The sequence below is a fragment of the Hylobates moloch genome, unplaced genomic scaffold, assembly GCF_009828535.3.
Source record: "Hylobates moloch isolate HMO894 unplaced genomic scaffold, HMol_V3 SCAFFOLD_27, whole genome shotgun sequence".
Lineage (NCBI taxonomy): Eukaryota > Metazoa > Chordata > Mammalia > Primates > Hylobatidae > Hylobates > Hylobates moloch.
In genome coordinates this window covers 2,408,066-2,429,039 of record NW_026652302.1, presented here as the reverse complement: position 1 = coordinate 2,429,039, position 20,974 = coordinate 2,408,066, and the positions used below count along the sequence as shown (strand labels likewise).

The window sequence follows — 20,974 nt, the reverse complement described above, 5'->3', positions numbered from 1 at the left end:
CCTCAAGACATGGCAACCAGCTTCTCCTGGAGCAAATGATCTAAGATAGAAAAAGAGAGCAAGCAAGAAGTCAAAAGGCCTTTTACCAGCTAATTTTAGAAGTCTCATACATCATTTCCTTTGTATTCTGTTTGCTAAAAGCAATTTACCGAGACCAGTCTATACTCAAAGTTAAGGGAATTAGACTCGACTTCTTAAAGGAAGGAGTTTAAAAAAGTTATAGAAATATTTTTAAATTACAGCAGGTGCCAAGCACCCTTGATATTCTAAAGTGAGGTGCTAGACCTCACTTGCAACTTGTATGAGAAGTTAGGTGGAAAGGTCTGGAGAACTTATCTGAAGTTAGTTTTTGTGTTGTCTGAATCCTCGCAACATAGGGGAAGGGATGAGTGCATTTGCCCCCACCTCGCTGCTTAAGCCCAAGTGAGAGGGGTTTGAAGGAAACTCTTGAGAGAGTTTGGCCTGTATGTTCTAGAATACGGAGAACATATGGGCTAAATTCTGAGAGATATCTGAAAAGTCAAAAGGTGAGAGGTCATGTGCACAAGCCCCACATAGCAGAATGAGAGCATTAAAGAGCAAGCTTCCTCTCACCTCAGCAGGGAAAAGGACGGAGATTTTCAGAAGTGTGAACACAGTGAGGAGTTGACTTGACATCATCTGGAAAAAAGACTCACTCAGCCTGGAGCCACAATATGACCCTGCCTTAGTCAGCTTGGGCGGCTATAACAAAATACCACATAGACTGTGTGGCTTGAACCACAGAAATTTATTTCTCCCAGTTCTAGATGCTAAGAAACCAAGATGATGGAGATGTCAGCAGATCAGATGTTGGTGAGGACCTGCTTTCTGGTTTTCAGATGGCCATCTTTTCATTGCATCCTCACATGGTGGAGAGTAGAGAGGGAGAGCAAGGAGGCAAGCTCTCTTGTGTCTACTCCTTTTACCTCTCTATTCATTTGACTTCATTCACATTTTGTTTTTTCCAGCTTTACTGAGTTATCATTGGCAAACAAACATTGTATACATTTAAGGTGTACAATGTGATGTTTTGACATACATGTACATTGCCTAGTGTATTAGTCCGTTCTCTCATTGCTATAAAGAAATAACAGACTGGGTAATTTATAGAAAAAACAAGAAGTTTAATTGACTCATGGTTCTGTGGGCTGTACAGGAAGCATGGCAGCTTCTGCTGCTGGGGAAGCCTCAGGAAACTTCCAGTCATGGTGGAAGGCAAAGGGGAGCAAGGCACCTCACACGGCAGGAGCAGGAGCAAGAGAGAGAGAGAGGTGGGAAGTGCTGCACACTTTTAAACAGCCAGATCTCGTGAGAACTCACTCACCATCTGATAGGGTTTTGCTGTGTCCCCACCCAAATCTCACCTTGAATTATAATAATCCCCACATATGAAGGGTGGGGCCAGGTGGTGATAATTGATCATGGGGATGATAATTGATCATCAGTTTCCCCCATACTGTTCTCAGGGTAGTGAATAAGTATCATATGATCAGATGGTTTTATAAATGAAAGTTCCCCTGCACAACTCTCTGTCCTGCCACCATGTAAGACATGACTTTGCTCTTCCTTCATCTTCTGCTATCATTGTGAGACCTCCCCAGCCATGTGGAACTGTGGGTTCATTAAACCTCTTTCACTTATAAATTACCCAGTCTCTGGCATGTCTTTATTAGCAGCATGAGAACAGACTAATACACCACCACAAGAACAGCACCAAGGGGATGGTGATAAACCATTTTTGAGAATCTGCCCCCATGATCCAATTACCTCCCACCAGGTTCCACCTCTAACATTGGGAACCACAATTCAACATGAGATTTGGTGGGGATGCAGATACAAACCACATCACCAAGTGATTATCACAATGAACTGAATTAACATATCCATCACCTCTCTTGGTTACCTTTTTATTATTTGGGATGAGAATACTTAAGATCTACTCTCTTAGAAAATTTCAATTATACATTAACTATAGTCACCATGGTACACATTAGGCCTCTAGAACTTATTCATCTTATAACTGAAAAAAATGTGTACCCTTTAACAGACATCTCCTCATTTCCTCCAGACCCCCAGCATTCCTGGCAACCACCCTTCAGCTTTCTGTTTCTGTAAGTTTGACTTTTTTAGATTCAATGTATGAATGAGACTATACAGTTTTTGTCTTTCTGTATCTTTTACTTAGCATATTTTCCAGGTTCATCCATGTCATCAAATGTCAGGATTTTCTTCTTTTGTAAGGCTGAATAATAGTCTATTACATATATACAATGCATTATATACATATATATGGAGAGAGAGAGCATGCTTGCACATTTTCTTCATTCATGCATTCATTCATCTCTTTTATGAGGGCAATAATGCCATTCATGAGGAATCTACCTTCATGACCTAATTTCTTCCCCAAAGCCCCACCTGCAGATACCATCACACTGGAGAGATTTAGGCTTCCATATATGATTCTTGGGGAACACAGACACGTAGTCCATAGCAATTGTTAAGAGATGGGTGGAGTACCGTGAGTCCAACGGCTGAGCTGGGCATCATACCCAACTTGCCAGATGACAGGAAACACACCTTTCCCACTTCCAGGGAGCTGCAGGTCAAGGACCAACAAAGATTCACAACCAACATCCCACAGGAAAGCTTTGACCATCTAGTTGGCCAGAGGGCACCAGCACTGGATGACATGTGTACCAGCCTCTAACCCTCACCCTTTCTCCAGATTCATCTGTCACTCTGGACCTAATTCCAGAGGAATTTTTAAATAGTAACCAGCAAGTTAGGAAAGATGTGTAGCCAGGAAGTAGGGAGAAAGCCAACTGTGCTTCCAACCTCCCCCTGGTCTCTTGGGCCTGGTTAAGCCAATGATAGGGGAAGGAAGAAGCTTTGCATCGTATGAGCATTCAGAATTTGTATTATAACAGGGAAGAATTATGTAATAATTAGACTGAACCAGGCTAATAATTTATGGTAAATTAAAGGATATGTGTGAGTATCTAAGGCCTCACCAAAAGTCCCCAGCGTCCCCCAGGGTAGAAAAATAACTGTCACCCAGAACTTTAGCTTTTATCTGACAAATCCAAAGCAGTAAGTAAACCAGCTGTATTTGAAACGTTAGCTAGGGAGAGATTGGGATCTTTAGAATTAGAAGGCAAACCTTTGTGTAGTGGGCAATAAAATACATTGCTTTGTGCCAGCTTTGGAGGGAAACTCTGTTATTAATTCTATTTTGAATATGGAGACTCTAATAATGAGGAAAGAAACCATGCTAGTTGTTTGTGAAAATTGATGAGTTGAAACCCTGGAGATAGAATTCCTTGAGAGCCAACCTAGTCCTACCCTGTGACTGATTTTCCTTCTGGGCATGACTTAACCACTTGGCTTCTTTCTAGCCGTATCCTGGCCCAGATGGTTACCAAGTTTCACTGTATGAATCTTATACCAATTTGCAAACTCATTGAATTTGCATTCTATCTGTGTTGGTTAATATTTGAGTGTCAACTTGATTGGATTGAAGGATGCAAAGTATTGTTCCTGGGTGTGTCTGTGAGGGTGTTGCCAAAGGAAATTAACATTTGAGTCAGTGGACTGGGAGAGGCCGACTCACCCTCAATCTGGGTGGGCACCATCTAATCAGCTGTCAGCACTGCTAGGATAAAAGCAGACAGAGGAACGTGGAAGGACTTGACTTGCTGAGTCTTCTGGCCATTTTTCTCCCATGCTGGATGCTTCCTACCCTCGAACACTGGACTCCAAGTTCTTCAGCTTTTGGACTCTTAGACTTACACCAGTCGTTTGCCAGGGACTCTAAGGCCTTTGGCCACAGACTGAAGGCTGCACTGCAGGCTTCCCTACTTTTGAGGTTTTGGGACTCGGACTGGCTTCCTTGCTCCTCACCTTGCAGATGGCCTACTGTGGGACTTCACCTTGTGATCATGTGAGTCAATACTCCTTAATAAGCTCCCATTCATATATACATCTATCCTATTAGTCCTGTCCCTCTAGAGAATCCTGATTAATACACTGTCCTTAATTTTTCTGTTGGTTCCCTTCTTGCTTACACTTATTTTAGAAGCCAGTCCCTTCCCATATACTTGGAGAAATAGAAACTTTTCAGAAAAGGTCTGAGAAAGGTATTATTTCTGGTCTCAAAGAGTTCACCTTCTAGTTAGAGTGAGAGACTGGACTTGCCTAGACTTCTCACATATGTATTCTTGTTCCTGAGCCTCTTCGGTGGGTTTGTGTCCTGCTTTCTGCAAGTCACTGCCTCAGTCACCCCAGGGAACTCCGAGTTCCATATGCTCTGTGTGCACAGCAAGGGCCTCTGTAGGCCTGACTCCCTGAAACAGGGGCAACACTGCCATCCTCCTCTTAGTCAGTTACATGAGTTCAACTACTTCCCCACTCTCTGCCTCCTCCCTGTCCTGCTGTCTTCCAAAGGGAGAATTTTACCAGACCAGTTCCAACAATAAACACAGGTCCCTTTGAAGCATTTTCCCATCAATGTTTGATACCTTGGCTCATCCCCTTCAGCCTATCCACTGAATGGTCCACCTCTAGTTTGGTGACTGCTTTTATTGTATGGCTAACTTTTAGTTAGTAATTAACTCATTAATCACAATTTGTTTCCATATTTGTGATAAAGGATTATTCATCTGTTTTTTTCCCTTCTCAGTCTTCATTCATCCATTCATATAGTCACTCATTCATTCATTCATCAGAATTCATTACTGAGTTCCTACTTTGTTTAAGGTCACAACCTACAAGCTGGGGGAGACACAGATGAAGGCAGTGGTTCTCAGTCTTGGCTTGTGATTATAGTCATCTGAGAATCTTCGAAAAAGAAAAGAAAAGATGCAGTGCCCTGGCCCCATCTCCAGAAATTCCAAATGAATGAGTCTGGGGCAGCTCCTGAGCATCGGTGATTTTTAAAAGCTCCCTGGGTGATGTGAAAGTGCAGCTAAGACTGAGAACCATGAGAAGATGAGGGCATGAATAACATGGACTAAAATGAAAAGGCAAGGCTACCCTGAACACTTCAGACGGACTGCTCTCAGGAAAGCCTCCCAGCAGGCCTGCGCCCTTGGCCTGCACAGGACTGATAGCCCTTCCATCTCTGCTCAGCCTCATTGACCACAAATTTAGCCAACTGCTCAGGCGAGAGATGTGGCACATCTGACTCAAAGTGATCAAAGAGAAGCCGGTAGCATGACCAACTTTCTCTCAGCTGAACAATAATTGTACCACCTTTCTCTAGGGAGTGTGCATGGCGGTTTGAGAAACTGTGGGGCTGCCGCCCACCCAAGCTCAGGAGTCCTAACACTTGGGCAGAGATTTTGAGGCAGGTCTAAATATCTCTAAAATTTGTATGGCTGTAAAAAAGGATGAGTTCATGTCCTTTGCAGGGACATGGATGAAGCTGGAAACCATCATTCTTAGCAAAATATCACAAGGACAGAAAACCAAACACCGCATGTTCTCACTCATAAGTGGGAATTGAACAATGAGAACACATGGACACAGGGAAGCGAACATCGCGCACCAGGGCCTGTTGGGGGGTGGGGGACTGGGGGACGGATAGCGTTAGGAGAAACATGTAATGTAATGTAAATGATGAGTTGATGGGTACAGCAAACCAATATGGCACATGCATACACCTATGTAACAAACCTTCACGTTCTGCACATGTACCCTAAAACTTAAAGTACAATAATAAAAAATAAAATAAAATAAAATTTGTATGGTTAGGTGAGGGTAATAGCTTACACTTCAAGGGAGGCTGATGTAATTCTGGAGACGTGACAGGCAGTTGCTGAGATGTTTAAAGGAGTAAGTAGAAAAGAAGGAAATTGAGGACATCTCGGCCTTCTCCGGGTCTTTCTGCTTCTGTGACAGGATGTAGAGTTAAAAGCATGAGAAGACTGCACGCCTTTCCCCTTCACATTCCTCCACGCACTGAGAAATCCTATTTGGTCCCTTCTCTGCTTTGTCAGGCTGAGGCCTGGCCTCTCTGTCCTGCAGGTGCACAGGTGTAAGGAAAGGACTGGAGCCCGTGTGAATAAACTGCTGGGAATCAGCCCTTCCTCCCGTGGAAATCATATATTGGCTGGGGCTCCAGGGTATGCTTTGTGCTCCGGCGGTAAGGTTTCTTTCTTTTCCTTCTCTGTAGAAAATTCCCCTCTCATGGTGGCACAGGGAGAAAATAATGTCCTAAAAGTAGAGACAGCCTGGGGCAAGGAGATGGCTGCGAAGGCGCCATTTCTCTGTGTGTCCAGCAGGAGGCGCCAATGACAAGCGCGCGGGCTGCGAGGTCGCACAGACTCTTATGCAACGATGAGGGCGCAGGCTCGCGGGCCGGGGATGCTGACGCAGGCCTGAGTCCGGAAAAGACCCGCACATCTGGGGCCCAAGTGGCCCATTTCCCCAGGGGGGAGCACGGACTCTCAGGAATCGTCATCCTTCCCATGAAATCCTGGAAACTGCTTAGTTGAGTTTCTGGTTGACTTGCCGCTGCGTGCAGCTGGCAGCTGCCTGTGAACCCAGTGACACTGGTTCAGTGCTTCTGTTTGTTTACAAAAGGGGCTGCCCTGATTTTTGTTTTTTTAAGACTAAATAATAATAGTCATCATAGGCACCCTTTCCTCAACAGCCCCTCTATGCCTTCCGGGTGCTAGGGGTTTGATGCTCATTGTGTATGTTCCCCTGCTGTGTGCGTTTCATCCTCTCATCCTGCAGCAAGGAGCCCCACCAGTGTCTCCCATCAGACCTCCCTGCTGTATTCAATGCAACTAGCTTTTAAAAGGGAGCCAGGGAGAAAGGGACGGAAGGAGGGAAGAGGAGAGGACACCAATCCCTTCCCAGATTCATTCTACCTATCAAAGCGAGAGAAAGCTTGTGTTTAGAGAATGAACAGGGAACGATGTTATTTGATTGTCTTAAATCAGTTTCATCTTGCTGTTATTTTACTGTTTAAGGCTTCTGTTTGTTCTGTTTTGTTTTGTTTTTGATTTCCCTCAAATGCGTCAGTGATCTCTAGAATATTTCTGTATTCTAGAGAAGATTTGTGCTTAACAGGGAGAGAAAAGGTACAATGGGATTATTTCTGGTAGGAAAATAAGGCTGCTTTTTTAATCCCTTTGCTTTCTTAATTTTGTTATAAGAAAAATTATGAAATTATTTTAAAAGAATTATAAAAATTCAAAACCAGGCTTCCTTCACTGAAGACATGTTAACTTAAAAATCTGGAAAATATAGATCTAGAAGAAAAAGCATAAACTGCACTTACAATCTCTTAGCCAAGTGATAATTGTTATTTAATTTAGTATATCAAGTAAGGATCTTTTTCTAACATTCTATATGCTATACTAGAAAGTGTTATAGTATTATACATAAACAATCTATTGTTTTCTTTACTTAAAATATTTTGATAATTTTAAATATTTGCATAGTATTTATTATATGTCATATAAATGTAACAAAATATATTCAGTTAATTTAATAAGGATGGATATTAAAGCTATTTTCACTACTTTTTCTATTTTACTATTGTAAACATCACTAGGATAATAACTTTTACTTACATTTCTATTTCCTTGGGAAAAATCCCTAGAAGAAAAATTAAAGATCAGTGTATATTTAAAGCTACTCAGCATGTATTTGCAAATGTTCTTCCAGAAGCACTGAGCCAATTTGTATTTTCACCAATGGTTAGGAGCCAATACCAGTAGAGTTCCTTTTCATGTGCTTTGACAATGTTATAGGTTGCAAATAGTATTTTATTGTTGTTCTAATTTGCATTCCTGTGTCTTTTTCTCTTGAATTTTTCAGACTCCTTTAAGGATCTTTCCAAAGGTCTTCAGTTTTGATATAAGCAATGAAGAATAAGAGTGAGTAACAGCTAAAGAAACCAAGGAACTGTAGCGGTAGAGTGTACCATTGAAAATATTGAAGACTTGATGAAACAATGTCCCTTGCATAGACTGATGCTTTTACAGGCACTCCCGACCTGCAGTGGACTGTCTGGGTTCTCCCAAAATCCATACGTTGAAATCTAATCTTCAATGTGATGGTACCAGGAGGTAAGGCTGGGAAGTAATTAGGTCACAAGAGTGGAGCCCCCATGAATGGGATTAGTGCCCTTCTAAAAGAGGCCCCCAAGTGCTCCCTTGCCAGCTACTGGCTGAGGACACAGTGAGAAGACAGCTGTCTATGAGCCAGGAAGTGAGCCCTCACCTGACATCAATTCTGCCAGCACCTTCATTTTAAACTTTCCAGCCTCCAGATCCGTGAGAAATAACTTTCTGTTGTTTATAAGCCACCCAATGTATGTTTTGTTTTGTTTTTACAGCAGCCTGAATAGATTTACAGCCAAGAAAATTAGAGAGGGGATCCAGGTTGGACTTAGTCTTCAATTTGATTACTCAATTATGATGACTAAAAGACCTACTGAGCACCAGAATTCTGGTGATGTTTTTTCCCAAGGTAGCCTAACATAAGGCAATATTGTAGCATGAAGGAAGGGGATGACTTCTGAGAAGGCTTTCTTCACCTTGTACAGAAACCCAGTAAGTGGGTTGTGGATACAGGTGTGCACATGTCACCTTGTGGTGTGCATATGTGTGTGCTCTTGGGAATGTCATCCCTCCTTATTTTAACTGCATGTGAAAGCAGCAGGAACCTGTGCTAGAAACAGAGACAATTAGAAGATAGCTGTGCTTTGGGGAAGCAAGTCAATTGACTGAAAAACAATTTGCCAAATGTCCAATTTGTGCGATTGTTAGGATGTTTAGAAGGTTTTCTTTTCATCTTCACCCTATACTTTCCCTGTCCCTGTCTGTGAAGTTGGCCCAGACTATTTTGTTACAGAGGCAGGGTCATGTTCAGAAGCAGGGGTAGGAATTAAACTAAAACATAAGCCAAAATCCTCAATGAGTCAGTAAATTGGTCATTCATCAAGTTAATTTTAACAAATTGGCTTTCAACAAATTGGCCTGGAGCCCTACTTTGGCACCTTCTTCTGGAAATGTCTTCTTTTCCTCTTTTAGTCCTTTTCCGTTCAACGTTGTACTTCACCTAGACCTTGAGATTGTGCCATTCACAATTACAATTTCAACATTTATCACTTGCCCTGCGAGGTACAGACTTAACTGTTGGCTGGCTAAATGTTTATGTGGAATCTTAGAGGACTTGTAACACTATTTAATGAAACACTCAAAACATTCAACGTCTAAAGGGGGACGGTGATTTGGAAATAACTTCTCTTACCTGTTCCTACTTGCCCTCTGGCTTCATTCATGGTCATAGGGCCTTAGTTTTTGGACAGAGAGCACCACCAGTTTTGGCCATGCATTCTCTTTTTCCACAGCCCGTTTATATCCATCTGGTCACCACCTGCCAATGAGAAGTAAATAACAATGACTGCTCCCTCCACTGGCTTCTGTCCCTGGGGTGAATGGCCAGGAGTTTGAGCCACTGCTGGACAAGAGCCGTTGATTGCTTGAAGGCTGGCAAGGACAGCAGAGCCCTCATAGTGTTCTGGCCTCTGCAGGAGAGAAAAAGGGATGAGCAGACGTGTTGCACTGAGATTAGCTTCCTGCCAATTTCTCCTGAATTTTCCTAAAATAAAAGTGCATTTTCTTCCCAGCCTGATTACATTTCAAAAGCCCTCTTCTACTAGCACAGCCTTGGTAGATGCTGGACTCTAGAGAGGATTAAAGGTGGTGGGAATGGTAAGGATGGTGAATCCAGGATTAAAATTGCCCTACTACACATTGGGTCAGAGCAAATATTTGTGAAGCTTGAGTTATTTGCAGTGCATCATTATGGTTTCTGTATGGGAAATGCCAAGTTGTACTTCAATGTGCAGGGAGATAAAAATATATTTACCAACACAGGGTGTTATGTGTTAAATGGTAAGGGGCCAGAATGCTCATAAACTTGACCAATAGAAGGATGTTGTCAGAGGTGGTGTGGGAAGCAAAATTGTGAATCAGGTGCTGAAATGATTAAAGAAGATAGAAGACTGAGCTGACGACAGTGTGCATTAATTAATGGAAATGTATGGCCTGAAATGTAAAAGAGGAGACGTAGTTGAGTAAGAAGTGCAGCATCCTTTCATCTATCACACTGGAAATCCAGCAAAATATGTGACCAAGTGACTATTTAAAGTCAACTGTATAGAACTCCAGAGCTGGGGATGATTTATCTGCAGGAAGAAACCAGCTTTGCTCTGGGCTAAGAGTGAAAGCATATTAAATATGTAGCCTTTTAAAGAATCATATTTCTGTATCATCTATACATATATATATACACACAATTTCATATATATAATGGATTAAAGCAGATCATAACATAATAAATATCAAATTATTCATGCTCCTCTTTTGAGCCTCATTCTGCAGAAGGAACACTTTCGCGCTTTAAAAAAGACAGGATCACCTCTGATCTATGAACCATTTTATTTCAAATACATCTTACTTTTACAATTTGGCCTACTGCTTGGTGGGGAAAGGCCTTTCCATGTTTCACTCACTGCAGAGCAATCCAGCTTTCCTGTGATATTCATCTGATGTTTATATCCATCTTTTGAAATGTAGGGGCTATTAGATCAGAAATATTCCACGAAGAAGGGAGCAAAGATTCATGTCACTGACAACTGGAGAAGAAACAGAGAAAGGATAATAATATCATGGGACAGAATGGAGTCCCTTCCAGATCTTTGGAGGGCTAGCACCATATCCTTTCCAATCATTTATTGCAAGGCTAACTAAGGTCCTGAAGAGTGGGCATCTTCAGTCTGAGGCCAAGAGGCCGCTAACCTACCCTGATATAGACCAAACTGTGCTTAGTTTCCCTCTGGAAGCACCAGAATAGCTGCACTGGTTATACTGTGTCATTTCAGAATGCTGACCTCAACCCTTAGCCCATTTGTTTGTTGACACAATAATTCTTCTTTTTTTTTTTTTGAGAAAAATAAATCTTTGTACTGCAGTTAGAAATAAAGCTTAAAGAAAAATCACTGGGATGGGTGACATGTTGCTTTAAGTTAAAAAATGGCTCTGCAAGGTGGGTATCCAAACCTTTGCAGCTGTTCTCCATGCAAGAAGAACAACTCAAGAGCAGCATGTCATGGGCAGCTCCCAGGAAAGGAGGAGAGAGGCTGGAGGCACCAAACCCATCCAAGCACTCAGCACTTGCGAAGGTCCTGGCCTCCTTTACTATCCAAACACCTTACACTTTCTAAGAATTCAATACACATGGATTAAAGCCCGACTTACTAAAACTAGTTATTTCGCATTAATAATTTGAATCTTTAAGTTTTAGCTGGTGAAAGACTAAGTTTTTATTTGAAAATCAAGTATTTTTTTTTCTTTCTTTCAAATCAGGTACTCATGATGTGTGACAAATGGCATGTTTCCTGCAAGAGTTACAAGTTATGTGCCTAAACAGGAAGGATCATCTCATTGCAGAATTAGAGCATCATCCAGTGGGAAGGGAGCTTCAAGGTCATTTAGTCCAGCCTCCGAGTGATACAGAAATTCTCTTTGCAGCATCCCTATCAGGTGGCCATCAAACTTCTACTAGTGTATTCATCCACACCTGGTCTGTCTAAAACCTTGAGAACAGCCCTTTGTATAGTTCAAGAGCCCCAACTGAAGGAAAAGTTTTTGTTATTTTCAGTAAACATATTCTGTTGTATAATTTTGGTTGATCGGTTCCCCTTTAGCGACCCAGAAAACACTGAGCTCCCTCTGACATCCATGCCCTTTGACTCAAAGTCAGCCATAAAATAGAGCACCGGAGTAACTTTCCAGAGTCCCAGATTTGCCCCTTTGCTCCATTGCAAATCAAATGTGTGACCGGTGTTTCAATTCAATTAGCCTTTTCCTAAGGGTTTCACTGTTTCTGTTCCATGAGTTTCTTTTTTAAAGATCTGCATTTGTATATTTCAAGTGGAATTTTTTTTTTTTAAGCAAACTACAACATTTTATTTTAAATTGAGAGATATGGTTTGATTTTTATTTTTATTGTGGAAAATTTCAAACATACAAGAGTAGATATAATACAGTAATGAATGCCTTAATATTTGTCACCCAGCTGTAAATATATCAAATTGTGGTCAATCTTTCTTTTTTTTTGAGATGGAGTCTCGCTCTGTCACCCAGGCTGGAGTGCTGGAGTGCAGTGGCACGATTTTGGCTCACTGCAACCTCTGCCTCCTGGGTTCACGCCATTCTCCTGCCTCAGCCTCCCGATTAGCTGGGACTACAGGCGCCCGCCACTACGCCTGGCTAATTTTTTCTATTTTTCAGTAGAGACGGGGTTTCACTGTGTTAGCCAGGATGGTCTCAATCTCCTGACCTCGTGATCTGCCCGCCTCGGCCTCCCAGAGTGCTGGGATCACAGGTGTGAGCCACTGCACCCGGCCGGTCAATCTTATTTCATCATTACCCTCACCCTGTCTTTCTCCTCCCTGGATTGTTTTGAAGCAAATCCCACATACCATACAATGTCAGCCATACCTTCTCATATGAACCGGGGAGCAAATTCTCCAAACGACAAAATCAATGGAAGACATTTGGGGGGCCTAGCCCTTATAGTGGGTGCTGGAGTTACAAAGGTGAATAAAATTGTGCCACGTTTTGGTCTTTTTGGAAAACACTACCCCTCATGTGTCTATAAAAACTGACTCCTCTTTTTGTGCTAACACTTCCTTTTTTTGGCCAAAATCTTTCTAAAAATAGACAGCAAGCCCCCTCCTGCTGCCCGTTTCTTAAACTTTCCTCTCATGAAGGTGAGCTAGGATTGTACAATTACAACGCTTTGAGAATTTCGTTCCTTTTGAGCTGTCTTTACTTTTAAAAGCCTCTAGTCATGCTATTGGACCATCTTTTCTTCTAATAATTAAAAAAAAGAAACTCTATATTGTGTTATTCTCTGTCTTTTCATCCCAGTTTACTATGATTAACATGGTTACCGTCTCTCCAGGTTCTTCCCGTTCATTTACCTTTACCATTTCATTTCACCTTGCATTTCTTCCCAGTTGCTCGGACTTCACAATAGTAATTTTCTTTTTCTTTTTTTGTACCTTCTGAAAGGGCAGTCTAATGACAAAGTCAGTCAATAATCGCTCGGAAGATCTGTATTCACCAGAAAAGTCTTTCTGCTGATATTCAGAAGATCAAATTTTAAGCTCAGCATGAACCAAGATCCAGTTACACTGTCTGCACACACACACAGAGAGAAAAACCACCATAGTATGCATGAGGGAAAGATCAGACCATGCAATCATTATGTGATAATGTATTAATAATAGATGGTATAATGAACCAAAAATGAGCTTGGCAACACTCCCAGGTACTTTTCATAAAATAATTTCCATAACCTGCTTTGCCTATGAAGAAGGGAACACATTATCCCACAATTACTTGGGGGTGGAATGATTAGCGTGGGTCCAGGACGCGGCCCGGGGACTCTGTGGTTGGCCTTACACCCTTCCAGACAACGTCCCTGGCCTCTCCCCTACTACAGCATGTGTAGCTGTGTGAGGGACGGAGGCTAAAAGCCTGGTTATGCTCCACAGAATGAATTCTTATGTCCCTGAACTCTTCCCAGAAAACATGCAGGGAGTCTCTGCCAGCTGCAGAAGTTCAACTCCTAGGAAGAGGGGATGAATTTCTGTGTTTTATTTCAATGGTGTAGCATGAGTGTAGTAGCTGGTGGTCCTCACGTATGTCTTGGCTACATCATCCTGTGACATGGTCCTGAGGCTGACCATGGGATGGAGCTGACGTTCAGAGCCCCAAATTTGACATGAGGCATAGCCAATATATGGGACAAAGTTCAAAATTTATGTCACAGAAGGTAACCTGGGACTTGCCTGTCACTGCAGATCCTGCACTCTACAACATAGCAGTGTTTAGTGCCTTTTGAGGTTGTAAGGGTCATCAGGTCTTCTAAGGAGTCGCAGCATATATAGCTAAATTTTCTGAATATAAATATATGTGTTAAACGAAATGACACAGGACAGGTCATGGAGAGCATAAAAGAACTGTGTTTGGAGATTCATAAGTATTCTGGTCTGGGCATCAGAAACTTGATACAGTTTGCATCACACCCAGGAGGAAGGATCATTCAGGCATTTGGATTTAGTTGCATTGCTGACATCTGTCAGAAACCCAGCTAACAGCCATTGGCATGAAAAGCACAGTTAAAATGAAATGGATCTTTTCAATGAGAAGCTCAAAACTTTAGTTGGTTTGCAAAGTGTTTTTGTCTAGCCACATGCATCATCAATTTAATATTTCAATGTTTCAAGTTTATTTCCATGAATGAGATTTCATTTACCCCCACACATTCACTTAACCTATTGAGTGGTTCTAAGTTATGAACAAATACAGTCACCAAAAAGGTGATTATTTAAGAAAGAACAGAGAAAACCTATCAGTTACATCTTTAGTTATCTTAGACTTTTAGGCAGCGCCTCTAGAAAGTGCTGAGCAGAAGCTTAATATGGGAGTGAAGAAAACCAACTTTGTTTATCTACCTCTAAGTCACAAAGGCTGTTCTGCACACAGCTATGAACTTCTGGGAACAGAAAAGCCACTTAGCAAGTTAGCAGGTGAGGTCAGAGTAGATGCATATTCTCTGGGCACATATATTAGCCAAGGAAGAGACGACACCCTAAATCATCTTTATGGGGCCTAAACCATAGAGTATAAAAAGCAAATGCATGTTTAGATGTAACATATTTGCCAAAATAATTGGACTTTTATTACATTTCCCCTGTGACCAAAATTACCTTGCATATATTTATCTTCCAACTAGACAACATGATATTTGTGGATACGTGTTACTCACACATAGGTTTCTGTTAACACTCAAACTGAACCACTCAAAAGGGGTGTCATTTGTGAAGTCCAGGGAAAATCAACATAAAGGCAGCTCTTAACTCCTAGGTCACAGGGAGGCTTATTTGCCCGAAAGAAATGCTCATGTTACAAAGGGGTCCTTTCTGCTGTTTTTGTTTGAAAACAGACTCCTCTAAAATATGCCGGTATCTGTAGAAAAGGAGCAAGAGTTCCCCTCCAGAGGCTGCTCCCTGGAGAGTCACAGAGACCCTTGCATTTCTCCCATAGTATTCTTCTCAGGCCGCCCATTTCAGCGCAGCATTGACCAAGACATTTCAAGTCCATAAGCACTTCCAAATATTGAATTAGAGAATCTCATAATATATCCACAGATTAATCAAACTAATGATATTCATAGGTAGCCAGGATGGGTCACGTTTTTCAGCTCGTAGTTTAAATAAAATCACATCTCTTTCTCTTGTATGCCTCCCCTCTCAATTAATTTTTCAGTTCCCACAGTTTGGTTTTTAGAAAAACATCCAGTATAACCTATTCAGGTTCCCTCTTACTGTCTTGTCCAAGAACACTATGGACTTACTCATTCCAAAGGGTTCATTCTGTACAAGAATGCTAGGCAGCTGGTTGAAGAGAGAAAAAACTGGAAAGTCTGGTCAGTGCACTAGTTACTGATGCTGACACCAGGCTCTACTGCTAGAAACTGGATCTGCAGAATCTGAACCAGCCCTCCCTGGCTAACACTCAAAGGCTTTTGGTTGCACCAAAGTCACCCGGGCAATTGACCCCATTCCTTCTTGTAGGTTTCTCCTTGGGAGACTTGGTTTCCATTCTTGCCAACGGATCTTTAAGTCATCCAGATACAAACTATCCTAACTTCAAACATAAAGTTCAGCCATCAGTTCCTTGCTTCCCTGAAGCCCCAAGGATTCCACACCTTTTTTTTTTTTTTTTTTTTTTTTTTTTAGGGCACAGAGAGGGAAGCCTTCAAGTAGCAGAAGGTCCTGGTCTATTCTTTTCCCAGAACAGTGAAGTGTCTCTTCAACCTACCTAGGTATCACCAAGCTTTGGATCACCCTATGCAGAATCAGGAATCCCCACTCCAAGAAACCTCATCATAGAAGACAGTACACTTGGAAAGGATCCTACTCCACTCAATGCCCAGTGACACCTGGCATTCTTTTGCTTTGCACAGATTTCTTAAAGTGAAGGGTGGAAATATCTCTGGATCATGTCTTTGCTCTAGTCTCTGTTATTGTGTTGTAACCTGAGAAAAATCATTTATTTTCTCCATTAAGAGTAGACTAGGAATTTTCTAACTTACCAGTTTAATAGATCAGAAGTTTTTAAAGCTTTTCTTTAGCGTCGGAATCCTTTTTGTTCTCTACGTTTTACAAGTATGAACTTTTACTATCATATTCTCAGGTGTTCTTGAGCCATAATCTTCCTTTCTAAAAGCAAATTTTATTTATTTTTTAAATATTATGCTAGGTTCAGGGGTGCATGTGCAGGTTTGTTATATAGGTAAACTTGTGTCACAGGCGTTTGTTGTACAGACTATTTTTTCACCCAGATACTAAACCCAGTACCCAACAGTTATTTTTTTCTGATCCTTTCCCTCCGCCCATCCCTCATCCTCAAGTAGGCCCCAGTGTCTGTTGTTCCCCTCTTTGTGTCCCTGTGTTCTCACCATTTAGCTCCCACTTATAAATGAGAACACGCAATATTTGGTTTTCTGTTTCTGCATTAGTTTGCTAAGGATGATGGCCTTCAGCTCCATCCATGTTCCTGTAAAGGACGTGATCTCATTCTTCCTGAAGCCAAATTGGAACATATGACACAGAACCCCCATTTTTCTTAGGTAGAGAACTTAATCCAGTCAATCCCATTTAAACCTAATAAATTTTGTTGATGTCTCTATCACGCTGGGTTGAAAAATCAAGCACACTGAAGGCTATTTGCCATTTTCTACTTCCTCACTGAGAGAGGAATTTTATAAAATTAGAGGCAGTATCTCAGAGGGGAGGTAGGATACTTTATGATTTTATATTTGTATCCCTATTCTAGCAAATGTTCTGGAGTTCGTTTATAGAACCAGCTTCCCCTCTGCACACAGAGGGTCGTGGTTAACCCACCCTTCCAGTTCTCATCTCATCTGTTGTGACTTTGAGTGCTTCTTCTAGCAGACCAATTGCCCAGACCTGTAGGCTCCATTGGCCTAAGGGTAAAGAGACATGGGCCTGCCCCATTCACTCTCTGTATTGCTTTGGCCATTCATCTAATCTCTTTGAGTTTTGGTTTCCTCACTAGTAAAATAAAGAAATAAGATGGTCTCAAATCTTCTCCCACTTTTAGAATTATACATCTGATGAATTATGAACACTCAGATTCCTGGATTCTTCCAAGTCCTTTAAAGCAACCCCTATTTCTCCTTGCAAGTAAATATTAGACAACCTCAACCACTATCAATTCTGCAATTTACATGCAGTTCAAGTATCCAAAGCATACTGGGCTTGCTGCCACTTACTCTAACCTGTTACAGTGATCTTTGGACATAAAAGTTTTGTCTCTTTCATTTGAAAATCAACAACATGAGGTATTGCAGAGCCACAGGGTAAGAACCTGGATATGAGAATGGAACAGCACTGGAAGTCAGCCAAGCATGATTTGTATACTAATTCCAGCTCTGAAATGGACTAAACACCCCGGTTTCATCACTCACAACTCTTGTGCCTCCTCCTGATCACCTGCAAAGTGGACATAACAATGCACTCACTACCTCCCTCAGAGGATGGTTGTAAACTACTTAATCCCAGACCAGCCACCAGATGCCACAGCCAGAAGGTCACCCCGTTCCGTTCCAGAAAACTCTTTATTCCCGGTAGGGAGTTCTGACATCACAGAAGACTTTGAAATCCTTTTTTTTTTTTTTTTTTTAACCATAGCTTACTTTGTGGCTTAATCCCTTGCCTACCTTATAACACATTCTCTAGCATCCATTTGATAGAAATATATATTTATATTTGCATATATATATAATATGCATGTATTTTACCTAGCACTTATCTATGCTTTGTCCATTTGATCTGATGCATACACATTTTACCCAGCACATAGTATAAAATGTAAGTTGGTTATTTTTATTATTACTGAAATTATTTTTAGCATCTTTACACTTTTGTTTATGCCATCGGCTTCTCCTTGAGGTCCTTTTTCTTCAATGCATAATTATCTAGCAAAAATCGACACATCTTTTGTGGGAAAAAGTGAAAGTGTTTGAGCTCCTGTGTTCACAAAACTCTTGTAGCAGTTTTCACGTTTACTTTTATTGTGGTTATTTTTGCATGTATTATTTTTCTTACTATACGTATGCCCCTGGGGATCACCACACTGTATTTTTATTCAGTCCCAAAGCAGCTAGCATGTAACATTTCCCATATGGAACTCAATAAATACTCAATACATTATTGATAAAGACTTAATGAAAACAGACCCAAGAGCCCACAAATCATTTCTTGGCTGCGTAGCTTGCTTGATTTGGACTTGCCATGTGGTTTAGACAGGGCAGAGGGTATTTTCCGATCAGTCCAAAGTGGGCTTCATTATGTACCTGATGTCATTAAATCCATAGTCCTATCTGCCCGAGAGTCCATTCCATTTCTGAGTGTGTCTGTTAGGCTGAAAGCAAAAGTCTTTATAATAGGATTAGACATTTTAATAGCCCCTAGAGAAATAAAAGCACTTCATGAAGGTTATTTTTTTCTGAATAAAAGCAGCCTATCCATATAACAACCAGAAAATGTGTAGTAATTAGAAAATATTCTGTTTCCCTGAAATCGTAGTATTGATAAATGACACTTACTGAGTTTCTATCTTACGCCACATATCAGATGTGTTATCTTGTTTAAGCTTCACTGTGTGGTAGGAATCATTGTTATTCCCATTTTACAGATGAGAAACTGTAATTGAAAGGTGCCAAGTAAGTTGCTCAATGTTCACAACTAGCAAGTGATAAAATAATTTGGCCATCACCAGAGCTCTCTATCTAGATATAAATGTTTGGAAAATTTCAGATCAAGATGGCATCCCTATTCTGGGACTCTCTGCCTTTGCTCTCTAGGATTTCTGAATATAAATATAGAAATAGACAAGAGTTTTCATGGTCACTGTGCAACCTCGGTTCAGTTTTGTTTTTTGTTTGTGAGATGGGGTCTGACTCTGTTGCCCAGGCTGGAGTGCAGTGGCATGATCATGGCTTACTGCACTCAACCTCCTAGGCTTAAGTCATCCTTCCATCTCAAGTAGCTGGGACCTCAGGTGTGTGCCAACATGCCCAGCTAATTTTTTATTTGTAGAAATGTGGTCTCACTATGTTGTCCAGGCTGGTCTCAAACTCCTGGGCTCAAGTAATCCTCCTGCTTTGGCCTCCCAAAGTGCTGGGATACAGGTGTGAGCCATCACACTCTCTGCTCAGTTCTTAAATCTTGATATCTTTTCTCTCTCTTCTCTCCTCTTTTCTTTTCTCTTTTCTCTCTCTTCTCTCCTCTTTTCTTTTCTCTTTTCTCTCTCTCTCTCCCTCTCTCTCTCTTTGAAAAAAAAATAATAAACTTGGCTTCCTCCAACTGTCATCAGTGGTCGCTAGGGGGGCTTTCCCAATACTCAGAAAAACACATCCCTGTTGCTTTTTGTCAGGGACTTTCTATGCATGACTTTCTATGCATGACTTAGGTCTCATCAGCAGTAAAAGCTCAAGCAGTAAGGGTGTCTGCTGCCAGGCTACACTGCCCCTTGGAGGAGCAGGGGCCGGGCTTGCTGTACTGCCCTGCTCAGTGCTTGAGGTTTCACTGTCCTTTGTGACAACAAAATTATGTCACTTTCACCTGCCAGGACAGGCACCAAAAAATCCACTGGTACAACCCCTTCCCAACAAGAGAAGCCAAGGGGCAGCAGCTAGTCAAGTCAGGTGCAGGAGAGCAGAGAATGAGAGGGGGATGCATTGGAGAAGGCGGCACCTGGGTAGGTGTTTCAGGGAACAGTCCCCTTCTTCCAATCATGGGGAATTTCCCTTTTTGTGAAAAGGAAATTCAGAATAGGAATTCCTATCAATGACAAGGCCATGTAAGTGGCACAGAAAACATAAGTAGTTGTTGAGCCACTTACATGGCCCAACATGTGACTGAGTGACTCTTTTTTTGAGACGGAGTCTCACTCTGTCACCCAGGCTGGAGCACAGTAGCACAATCTTGGCTCACTGCAACCACTGCTTCCCAGGTTCAAGCGATTCTCCTGCCTCAGCCTCCTGAGTAGCTGGGATTACAGGCACGTGCCATCACGCCCAGCTAATTTTTGTGTTTTTAGTAGAGACAGGGTTTCCCCATGTTGGCCAGGCTGGTCTGAAACTCCTGACCTCAAGTTATCCACCCACTTTGGCTTCCCAAAGTGCCAGGATTACAGGTGTGAGTCACCGTGCCCCGTCGACTGAGTGACTCTTAAACTATTGTGGCATGAAAAGCTGCCCCTTCTCCTTCTATCACCTACCCTTGCCCTGAGCAGCTGAGGGTTGAATGCAGTGTGTCTACTTTCTAAGTCGCTCCAATGTAGATCACTTGTATTACAATTGATTTTTCTTTTTTTTTACTATTACCTAACAGCTCCATCTGTTACTAATCCATAACAGATGCAAATTTTTGTACATTTTATGCATTTTATGGACATTGGCAGCAATGGGCATTTTCTTGTTTATGCCACTCTTAATCAGTTAATGTTTTCTGGGTTTTCTCCCCCTTACTCCAGTTCCTAAACAGATACTCTTTTCTTCTGAGAACACAGGCAAAGCACACAATATTGATCTGATTGCAGCATAGAACCCTCCCGAAATCCTGAAAGCCAATTACCTCATACTGCACAGTACAGTAAATTCTAGGATAGCCTTTGAAAGGGAGTCAGTTAAGTGGTTTATAAGAAAAGAAACTATAAAAAAAGTGTTCTTCAGATTCTTCCCCTGCTATAATCCAGTCAGGTCATATTTTATTGGTGCTCATTATCCAGGCAGACAGTGATAACTGTGGAAACCATGGAAACATATT

The 20,974-nt window shown here is 41.6% G+C and overlaps 1 long non-coding RNA gene across 4 annotated transcripts in view; it reads right to left on the bottom strand.

Moving 5' to 3' along the window:
- Positions 1-598: 598 nt before the first annotated feature.
- The window catches only part of LOC116463105 (uncharacterized), a 280,319-nt gene continuing 259,943 nt past the window's right edge, over positions 599-20,974 (bottom strand). The window contains exons 5-7 of one of the 4 annotated variants that reach the window (XR_009211992.1): positions 9,289-9,414; positions 5,791-5,910; positions 599-660 (exon numbers count right to left, since the gene is read on the bottom strand). This is a non-coding gene — a long non-coding RNA (uncharacterized LOC116463105). Of the gene's footprint in view, positions 661-5,790; positions 5,911-6,905; positions 7,091-7,604; positions 7,630-9,288; positions 9,415-10,509; positions 10,679-20,974 lie in introns of those variants that run through there. The other 3 variants (XR_009211991.1, XR_009211993.1, XR_009211994.1) reach the window with 3 other exon arrangements.